Source organism: Amphiprion ocellaris, chromosome 20, assembly GCF_022539595.1.
Source record: "Amphiprion ocellaris isolate individual 3 ecotype Okinawa chromosome 20, ASM2253959v1, whole genome shotgun sequence".
NCBI lineage: Eukaryota > Metazoa > Chordata > Actinopteri > Pomacentridae > Amphiprion > Amphiprion ocellaris.
The window spans coordinates 24,675,033-24,685,403 of NC_072785.1; the positions used below are offsets into that span (position 1 = coordinate 24,675,033).

Genomic DNA, 10,371 nt, shown 5'->3' on the forward strand with positions numbered 1-10,371 from the left:
CGTGTTTCTGCCATACATTTAAAGTATCTGAAGTTAAGAATATTTTTGGTGAACAATACATGCAATTAAAGCAGGAGTAAAAAATGAACCGGACTGTACTGTATTTTGTCACTGGCGAATGGGATGAAAATCCGTTGCAATATTACAAAACAGCAGCCTACACACATATATATATATATATATATATATATATATATATATATATATATATATACATATATATGTGTGTATATATATATATATATATATATACATGTATATATATATATACATGTATATACATATATATATATATACATATATATATATATATACATGTATATACATATATATGTGTATATATATATATATATATATATATATATATATATATATATATATATATAGGCTGCCAAATACTGTCAGAGCAAAAAATATTTTTAAATTGGCTGTTGTTTGAATTACACTATCTCAGAACAATGATGAAGAATCTATAATACTGAACAAGTAGATCAATAATCTCAGATTATGGGTGAGTTGAAATATGAAAAAAATGAAGTGGTCTATGAAAAGTCCAGTCTTTGAAACCTGACATGTTGTTTTGTGTAATTTCTTTGTAAATTAGCCCTCCATCCAGTCATTACCATGACATTGGCATAATGGAACCATGACCACATATATCCTTCTGAATATAGTGGCATTTTTCCAATGGCAAATTTTCATGCTTTGACAGATACAGTGGTGGAAAAAAGTTTTCAGGCACCTTGAAAATTTTCCACAATCTCAAATATTATCGTGAAATATTTGATGGAAAGTCTTTTGTGTTTCAGAAGGTGTGACTGCATGAGACAGACACAAATGATGCTTTTTTGGTTTATTGTTTACATGAATAACAAAACTAAATTCTACCAAAATGACCCAATACTCAAAATTTCTTATTTTCAAGGAACCAATGAATTTCAAGTTTTTATTGACTTTTTTAGGATTTGTTTCGTATTATGGCTGTGACTGAACTAAGAGAAATTGCATTTGAAGACCTCAGAGGGATTCTTAATGCAATATTTCACAAATGTATGAGGTGTCCAAAAACTTTTTTCCACCGCTGTATTTAATAGCAATCTGATATACTTATGTTAGCAAGACAAATAAGTAAAAATTTCAGGCTTTTATCTTGAATTATTCTTGAGATATTATATATATAATATATATAGCATCAAATTTCAATGTGAGAAAAAAAATACTGAAACTAGGTGTACGGTCCACTTAAAAAAATGTAAAAGTATTTGGCATACTCAGCTAATATTTCACAGATACCATTATCTATACATGAGACAGACATATTAAGTTCCAGTAAGTTGTACAGGTGCTCTGGGGATGTGAGCATTCTTTGTCGCCCAGCTGCTCCTCTCTCTGAGTGCACAGTTGCAATGTACTGATTCCTGTTTTCTTTTTCTGAGCTGATAAGATGGTGTAGCTGTGTTAGTGCATTTAAAATAGCTGGGTAAACTTCTACTTGGTTAGATAAATCATTTAAAAACACAAGTTCTTGTGTGCAAGTGAACTCTAAGAAGTCCAGATCCAGAGGCATGCGTCAGAGAATATGCTCCAAACGAGAACAAAGTCTCACATAAAGATGATTTAACAATAGTTCCTAGGACAGAGAAAAACAAAGTTATATAATGCAAACCACCAATGGGAAAAATGACTTAACCTGACTGAAAGACTAGACTGCCTCATTAGACATTTCTTTTAGAACAAATTAAGAGGAGGGTACGCATACTAAACAGGAAACAGTTGAAAAAATGGGCTGCATTTATCTATCATTGTACAATAACTCTTGATATAGCATTCTGTGAAAGAATGGTTGGCTATGAACAGAGCAGTCTCGGGCAGTTCATTTCAAGCTATTCACTCACAGTTGTAACTACTTTGACTGCACAGTTTAAAACCTTTCAAGATCAGGAGTAATTTAAAATGAATCAAACCAGGACATTAACTTGAGCAGAAAACACACATAATAAACAAAGTGTTCCCTAGACTAATTCAGTTTGCTAGGTGACCAGTTTCTTTACACTGCTCTGTAGGGTTGCCACCCGTCCCTTAAAATACAGAAACGTCCTTTATTTGACAATTAATTGTTGCGTCCCGTATTGAATCAATATGGGACGCAAGTTGTTCCGTATTTTCATAAATGCCCCGTACACGTCTGTCACACACTCATCAAAACTGCATAATGAATAAAATAAAACACAGGCAATATTAAGGGCAGCCAATTTCATCTTCGTAGGACCCATGTAGCGAGGACCCGATGCCAGGTCCAGTGGACAGACTTCAGACGTCTCTGTGTGTCCGGTCCTGTCTCTGGTTGCCTGGTTACAGATGCTGCTGCACCCGCACGTTTAAAAATGTCTACACCTGAAACTCCACCACGTCTAAAGAAGCAAAAACGTTTGCAAATGTACAGACTGGAGTGGGAAGAGTGGAACCCCTGGCAATGGATACAAGGCAAACTGTGTTTTCTGTTGCTCATGGACTGGCTGAAGTAAGGCAGCATCAGGAGACAAACATGGAGGAAATATGAGAACAGAGAGAACCCAACCAGCAGGTCACAGTTTATCATCATCTAATCATCTCCTGAAGTCCATATGGTAAGAGACATCATGATGAGATCAGCTAGATTTCCTACAGTATATGGCTGTGAATTTACCAGAGGATGCTTATAATAATGCTGATGTGGCCGTAGACTCTACACTATTTTAGTGACTCAGTAAATGCCTAAGTTGGTTATTATTTTTTTAATGCTTTTTAGTTTTTAATAAACATTTATTTAATAGCCTATATGTAATCAAACATGGCCTTTGCCTAAAAAGAATATTTCATTGCACAAGTAAAGGTATAGTAATTTTTGAAACTGTTCAAATTATTATATGTTGCTAAAAAACAAAAAAACACAAACAAAAAACACATCATAGTAATATGTCAATTTAAAAAGCCTATAGTATAGCATGTCGCCCAACAAACGTCATAGTATAGCCTTTGGTCCAGAAAATGTCCATAGTATAGCATGTCATCCAACAAACGTCATAGTATAGCCTTTGGTCCAGAAAATGTCCATAGTATAGCATGTCATCCAACAAACGTCCATAGTATAGCATGTCGCTCTAAAATTGTCATAGTTTAGCATGTTGCTCTAAAAATGTCATAGTATAGCATGTCGTCCAACAAACGTCATAGTTTAGAATGTCGTTCAAAAAACGGCATAGTATAGCATGTCACTCAAAAAATGTCACAGTGTAGCCTTTGGTCTAAAAACGTCATACTATAGCATGTCACTCAGAAAACGTCATAGTATAGCATGTCGCTCTAAAAACGTCACAGAAAAGCCTTTAGTCCACAAAACGTTATGTCCCGGCTGTCTGAAGTAGGTGAGGAGCAACACAAAAACAGTCCAAACGCTGGTTTCCAGAGGGTTAGACGAGTATTTATTTGAAAGACTAAGTTTACAACAACACAACATGTGAGGGGGTTAAAAGCAAATGGGTGTTAGTAAAATAAAAATAAATAAACAGAACTAAAAGTGAACTCCACGTTGACATTGATGGGCATTCCAACCAGGAACAAAGTACAAGATAATCAATACGAAAAAAAAACTCTTCCTGTTCACCTCTTCAAGCCCAAAAACACACCACAGTAGCACCCTAAACTAAAACTACCAATGGGTTCCCTGTTTTCCTTTGTGAACAATTCAAAGGTCCCTCTCTATCTCCCCAGACATCCACCAACCACTGGAACACATCTCCAAAGTTCTGCCGGGCCAGCTCAGCTTCCCCTCAGAAGAAGTTCCACCAGATGAAGGAGCCTTTTGAGAGGCAGCTGGCATCGTGATTGGACTGTACTTTGGTCTGTTCCAATCCAGCTTCAGCTCCAGAGACGGCAGGCGGGACGAGTCAACGGAGGCCGGGTGGACGAAGGCATGAAGCTGAGTACAATCCAGAAAACAACAGAGGAGGAGTGCAGCTGCCCAGGGCCAGAACAAACAGAGTAGCATCGTATGTCTCTTAGAAAACATCATAGTAGAGCCTTTGGTATGAAAAAACACCATCATATACATCGTATATTGTACAAATAACAAGTCAAAGGAAAGAGACATACATTGTAGAATTGTAGTAATTGTGGGCTGACTGATTTACTGATTATCAGTATTTTATTTTTTACTGATTTACGGTAATAAATACATTTAAAAATGGCGCTACTTTGGCTCTGAACCTTTATCTACCTGTGGTCGCTCTGTCTTCTGGAGTGATTTGATTGGTTATACATCACGAATAAAACTCCTTTAACTTAACATCTGTAAACAAAACAAAAACGTATCAGCAAAGTTTAGAGTTTAGTTAGAGTTTGTGTTCTTCTAAGTAGATAGTAGTAAATATTTTCATTTACTGCAAATGAATATCTACTCCAAATGTCTCACTAATAATCATTATCAGCCTTAAAAACCCACAAAACACCCGTCTATACTCGACCACACGTAGTATAGTCCGGTTCCCCCTTCTATAAATCTGCTTGGAATCTTCCACTTCCTGTTTGTCAAAGTGGCCTTCTACCTGGACAGGTTTTGTTGGAGCTCATGCAACAAACATTTTGGGTAACTGCACTTTAATATGGATGGATGACACTGAATTAGAGTCTGTTTTAATAAGACTGAGTTAAGATGTGTAGCTCTGTCATTAAATAGGAAATTATTTCTCAGAATTCACAGAGGAAAGTCTGAAATATTTGCTAGGTTAGCGTCCCACATGTTCTTTGGCTCAGCTAAAGCTAACTCTCTCCAACTTCTGGATCTCGAGTGCTTGTTGTTAAATTATCTTGCTAGAGGTGCTGAAGCTCAGAAAGTCTGAGATGTTTGTTCAAAATAAGCTCATTCTCAAGTCTTATCTGAACTGTCCTCTTTTGTTTGAACTTTCCCTAAACTTAGGAGTTAATGACTGAGCAGCACATCCAGACTCAGTCTCATTTATGTAGAGATTAAACTTCAGTGTCATTCATTGATGTTAAAGTGCAGTTTTTCAAATGTTTGTTGCACATGCTCCCGACCAAACCAGTCCAGGTGGAAGATGATGTGAAGAGAAAGCTCCAGAGGATGAATATCACACATTTACACTGGAAATTAATATCCTTTAATTTGACGTTGTCATACAAAATTTGGATTTCCCTTTAATGATGTTCAAATCTTTGTTGAGTGTTTTGTGGATGTTGGTTTCTAAATGTTTTTTGACACTCGGCCCCAAAGATTAAAACCTTTTACGGCTCACAAGCTGCAACAATTCACACATTATCAACTATCTTTCTGACTAAACTAAGATAAAAAGTGAAAAACTGCCTGATTCCTGCATCATGAATGTAAATCTTTTTGGTTTTTATGACAGTAAACTGAATATATTTGGGTTTGACATTTTATAAACCAAAACAAGAAATGAATTACTGGAGAAAACAATCAACAGATTAATAGTCAAAGAAAATGTGTTTTCCAACATGTATGGCTGAATTACTCCAACAGTACAAGATACATACAATTTTAATTCAATTTTATTTGTATAACGCCAATTACAGGTCAAATTGTCTCAAGACACTTTTTTATATTTTTTTGTCATATTTAAAATATGACAAAGTAAGAAATTTAAACCTCTTGACTAATCCAATTCATTATTTGGTTTTTAAGAGCCTAATTGACAAATAACTTTCTCTACTAAAACTAATAAACATGAGGTCAAATAGAAGGAACAGTTTTAAATACTGCAGTCCCATGACGACAAGAATAAAGTTTGTCAACAAAAACTAAATCTACTGGTGGATTCCATTAATGTCCTAAGAAATGATAATAAAATGTGATACTAAAGGTTTTTGGTGCTAAAAATGTCAAATTAAAGATATCAAGTTGAACATGTGGATGGAGGTTGATAAAAGTTGACCTCCCTTCATTTCTCTGGAGTCGACTCCATGGATTTTATGGATGGTGGTTAAAGACCTGCTCTTCTAGTGGTCTTCCTTCTAGTCGCTGTAAAAAGTCAGTCCATCCTGGCCGACTTCAACACCTCTTCATGACAACTTGTTCTGCCTCCGACCTGGTGGAAACTCCAGAAACTTGGGAAAACCTGTGGAGACTCGAAGAACTCGTGGAAACTCGAAGAACTCGTCGGGCGGGGGAAGGTGTGGTGGGTGGTGGGGGGAGGTGGGGGAGTAGAGGGGGGGAGGCCACCGCCCACCTCCCCGCCTACTCTCCGCCCTGACTCCACCCAGACTCCGCCTTGGCTCCGCCCGTGTGGTGACTTCAGAAACTACGATGCCAAAGGGCGGACGAAATTACTTCTTTTTATCTGATCTGTAGCTCAGTGAGTTAAGGATTTGCCTATGGAGCTGCAGGTCGCCGGTTCAAGACCAGACCCTTCTTAAGTTTTATCAAAATCCTGACAAAGACGAACAAAGAAAAAGGCCGGTGGCGGGTCTTGAACCTGCGACCTTCCGCTTGGTAGTCCTCTTCTTATCCCCCTGAGCTACTCGCTCAGATACTAATTCTTCTTTTTTTTGCGCATTTATCATCTATTTTTTGTCGTTTTCGAGTTTTTTTTTTTTACTCGAGTCTCGACTCGACCGTTTTTCTCAGGAGGTTGGGCTTCAGCCTTTGTGCTGGAGGGTTGAACCCTCAGTTCCAAGACTTTCCAAGCCTCCAGACCTCCCGAGTCCTCAGGACCTGAGCTTTCAGACAGTCTGAGGGCTGAAATTTTCTAAGTCCCACAGTAGTTCTCTGTTAGATTGAACTTTCAGACAGTCCAAGGACTGATATCTTCTAAGTTCCTGAGTAGTTCTCTGTTAGTTTGAACCTTTCCACAGTCTGAGGACTGAAATCCTAAAAGTTCTTGAGTAGTTCTCTGTTAGTTTGAACCTTTAGACAGTCTAAGGACTGAAATTTTAAAAGTTTCTCAGTACTTCTCTGTTAGTTTGAACTTTATGGTTAACAGAAGCCTTAAAACTTGTGACCATGAGTCTTGATTTCACATTTAGATCATCCATCTGAGTTCTTCTCAGACCTTCACCTGTGGGTTTATTAGAAATACTCAACAAACTTTGATTCTCTTCACTGAACAGTAAAGTTTGTGGAGATCAGAAGGTAACATTAGTTTGATCAATGCCTTCAACTACTAGTAGACTTTATCTGGAAGCAGTTTTCTGAAATGAGTTCTTAGTAAATCTTTCCACAATCAAACCAAGAACATAGAAAGAGGAAACATTTGAAAAAACAACTTGATGTTTTCATTTCAGACTAGAAAACACTTCTGTTTTTGCTCTTTTGATCATTTTATTGCTTCTTCTGTTTAATTTGATCTTCTAAAGTTTAACTGGTGTCTTTTCAAATGTTTTGTCTTTAGTTTGATTCTTCTTAAATGTTTAGTTTTGCTCTTTTCTCACCTTTTATTCTTTTCTAATGTCTGATTTGATTTCCAAATGTTTTGTCTTTTTAATGTTGAATTGTTTTTTCAAATGTTTTATCGGCTTGTTTGAAAAATTTCCTTTTCTTTCCCCGTGTTTAATTTTTCGATTAAATCTTTAAGGTTTTTCTTTTTAAATGTTTTACCACCTTTCAATGTTTAATTTTCTTTTTAAATGCTTCATTGTATTTTCTGTATAATTCCTATTTAAAGTTTTATTGTCTTTAAGATTTAATTTTCCAAATAAACATTTAATTTTTAATTCAATGTTTTGTATTTTTAAAGGTTTAATAATCTAATTTAATGTTTTGTATTTTTAAAAAAAATGTTTAATATTCTTGTTTAATTTTATTTTTTAAATATTTAATTATCTAAAATATTTAATCTTTAATGTTTCATATTTTTGTTTAATAAATTTTGTTTAATTTCATAATTACATGTTTTGTATCTTCTGTTTAAATATTTAATTAAATATTTTGTCTCTTTAATGTAATTTAATTGTATTTAATGTTTAATAAAAAGTTTTGTTGTATTAAATGCTTTTTTCCTTTGATTTGATTGCTTTTTTTAAAAAGTAGTTTATTTCTTTAATCTTTTTTTCTGTCAAGATTTTAACCTCAACCTTAGAAATGAAACAAACCCTTAAATCACAATGAAAATACTTCTGTTGTCACAATCATGAGTTAGTCAATTATTCAGTTTATCAATAAGCTTTATTTGTTTAGCACCGTTCACACAGATGACAAAACTAAACAAGCAAAGAGAAAAAACTATGCTAAAACTATGATTAAAACAAAAAACATTTTAAAAAAAAAGATTTTACATTGTAATAAAATCTGTTGTGTCCAGGGGATGGAGGGAGTTTATTGAAATCTTCTTGGGCTCACATGGCAAATCATTTAAAATATAAACTTTATATTCAGTCTAAGGAAACTGGAAACTGCAGAGTGACAGAAGAACCAACAATATCTCCTGTTTTCTCCTTTAATGAGTCGACTCTTCTTGTGCTTTCAGACCAAAGAACTACAGACTCTTCACAACCTGCTCAAACTCTTGGTACAGGACCTCACCACACGGGTCAAGAAGGTTTCCATCTCATTTCTACTCTGAAGCTCACCTTCTACTGCTCAAACTGCTGACAAATGTTTCTGCTGCTCTGAAGTCTGGTCTCCAGAACTTCCTAAAAACTCTCAAAGTCTCTTCTGCTGCAGGTTGCTTTGTAGAACTGTTACCGAAAACCTCACTAAACCACATGGAGGGGTCTCAAGATAGTCGTCCAAATGAAACCATACAAAAACCAAACTAGTACAACCCAAACGCTAAAGTCTCCTGCAGCCTACCAGAGAACCTCTGAGAACAGAGAATCAGGACAGGAACTCTTACCTTCTGGACAACCAACGTTGCTTCTCAAACCAGAATACAGAATGTGTCTGACCAAAAACCTCTAAAGACTCACTACAGCCAAGATAAAGACACAACTCAGCTGTACCAACTCCACTAATCACTGCACACATTAGCACCATGTGCTAACTGTGGCTAAAGAACCACATTTACCAAGACAACTATCCAGTACAAAGCCCTAAAACACAGCAAGAAACACATTAAAGATGATTTTACTGCTGGAAGCTGCAAGCCAATGCCTTAAAAACAAGCTAAAGCAACAGAGCCAAACCCGGTTCAGTGGTGAAGCAGAGGAAATGTTTGTCTGCAGCTAAATAAAGCAGGAAGACACCGAGCTGCTCAGGTGTTCCTGATAACACCAAGCAGCCACCTGGACAGCCAATAGGAACACAGCTTACTGGAAGTCCAGAGGGTTGGGTTAGTGAAGGAAATTTAGTTTAGTTTTCACACAAAGAACGCCTGAACATGTCAAACTGGTTTCATAGTAGAACCGTCATTGTAAAAAAGTCATAGTATGGTGTGTTGCTCAAAAAACATTACGACCCGGCTGTCTAGGGTCGCCGAGGAGCAACACAAACACAGGTGGTATATTCCACCCAACATCCTTGAACATAAACTTAAAAAGTTCGTTCAAAGGAATATTCCACCCAAAATCCTTCAATGTAGACCAAAAAATCTTGGTGTAAAGGAGTATTCCACCTTAAATGTAGAGCTAAAGGATGGTTTGGAGTAATATGCTACTCTAAAATCTTCCAATGTAGACCTAAAAGGTTTATCTGATGGTATATTCTACCCAACATCTTGGAACATTTACCTAAAAGGTTGGTTTAATGGTATATTCCCAGAAGAACCCTTGAACATTGGGCTTAACGGTATATTCCACCCTAAATACTTGTGCATATACCAAGAAGTCAGTGTAAAGGAAATGTAGACGTACAAGGATTGTTTAAAGGAATATTTAAACGATTACTTTCATTATTTAATAATCTGTTATCAGTCAGAACCCTGGCAAACTTATTTTCATCAGTTTTATTTAGTGGAAGTCACAAATAAAGGAGCTCTTGGTTTTTCCCAGCGTTAGTGAGTCAAAAGCTGCTGTTTCAACACAGACATGTTCACATGCATCCACAAACCTCTCAGCACTCAAACACCCACAGACAGGAGGCCGGCTGGACCGAGGCTCGGCGGCGTCCTCAGACCCACGAGTCGGGGAGTCGGTGAACTTGTTGGTCCGGTTTGAAGGCCTCCGTGTGGTCCAGTAGAAGTCCACGTAGTCGGTGTTGGCTTTGAACCACAGCGACTGGCCGACATCAGGTGGACCGGCTCGTCCTCGTAGGACTCCTCCTGTAGCCTTGAGGGGACCACAGGAACATTCAGTAGCTGTTGGAGTTCTTCCTGTCAGGCTCGTGGTAGAACGGCTCTGAAGAATCTTTTACTTGTCTTATCTGGAACAATCTAACAGCCTAAACTGTTAACAGCAGTGTAAAGAAGCAAACATACAGACATA

The 10,371-nt window shown here is 36.7% G+C and overlaps 1 long non-coding RNA gene across 1 annotated transcript; it reads left to right on the plus strand.

Annotated features, from left to right (window-relative positions):
- The first annotated feature begins 1,636 nt into the window (after positions 1 to 1,636).
- On the plus strand, positions 1,637 to 4,228 carry LOC129347777 (uncharacterized). Its single transcript, XR_008600031.1, has 2 exons — positions 1,637 to 2,627; positions 3,751 to 4,228. It is a non-coding gene; the product is annotated as an uncharacterized LOC129347777 (long non-coding RNA).
- Positions 4,229 to 10,371: the final 6,143 nt, after the last annotated feature.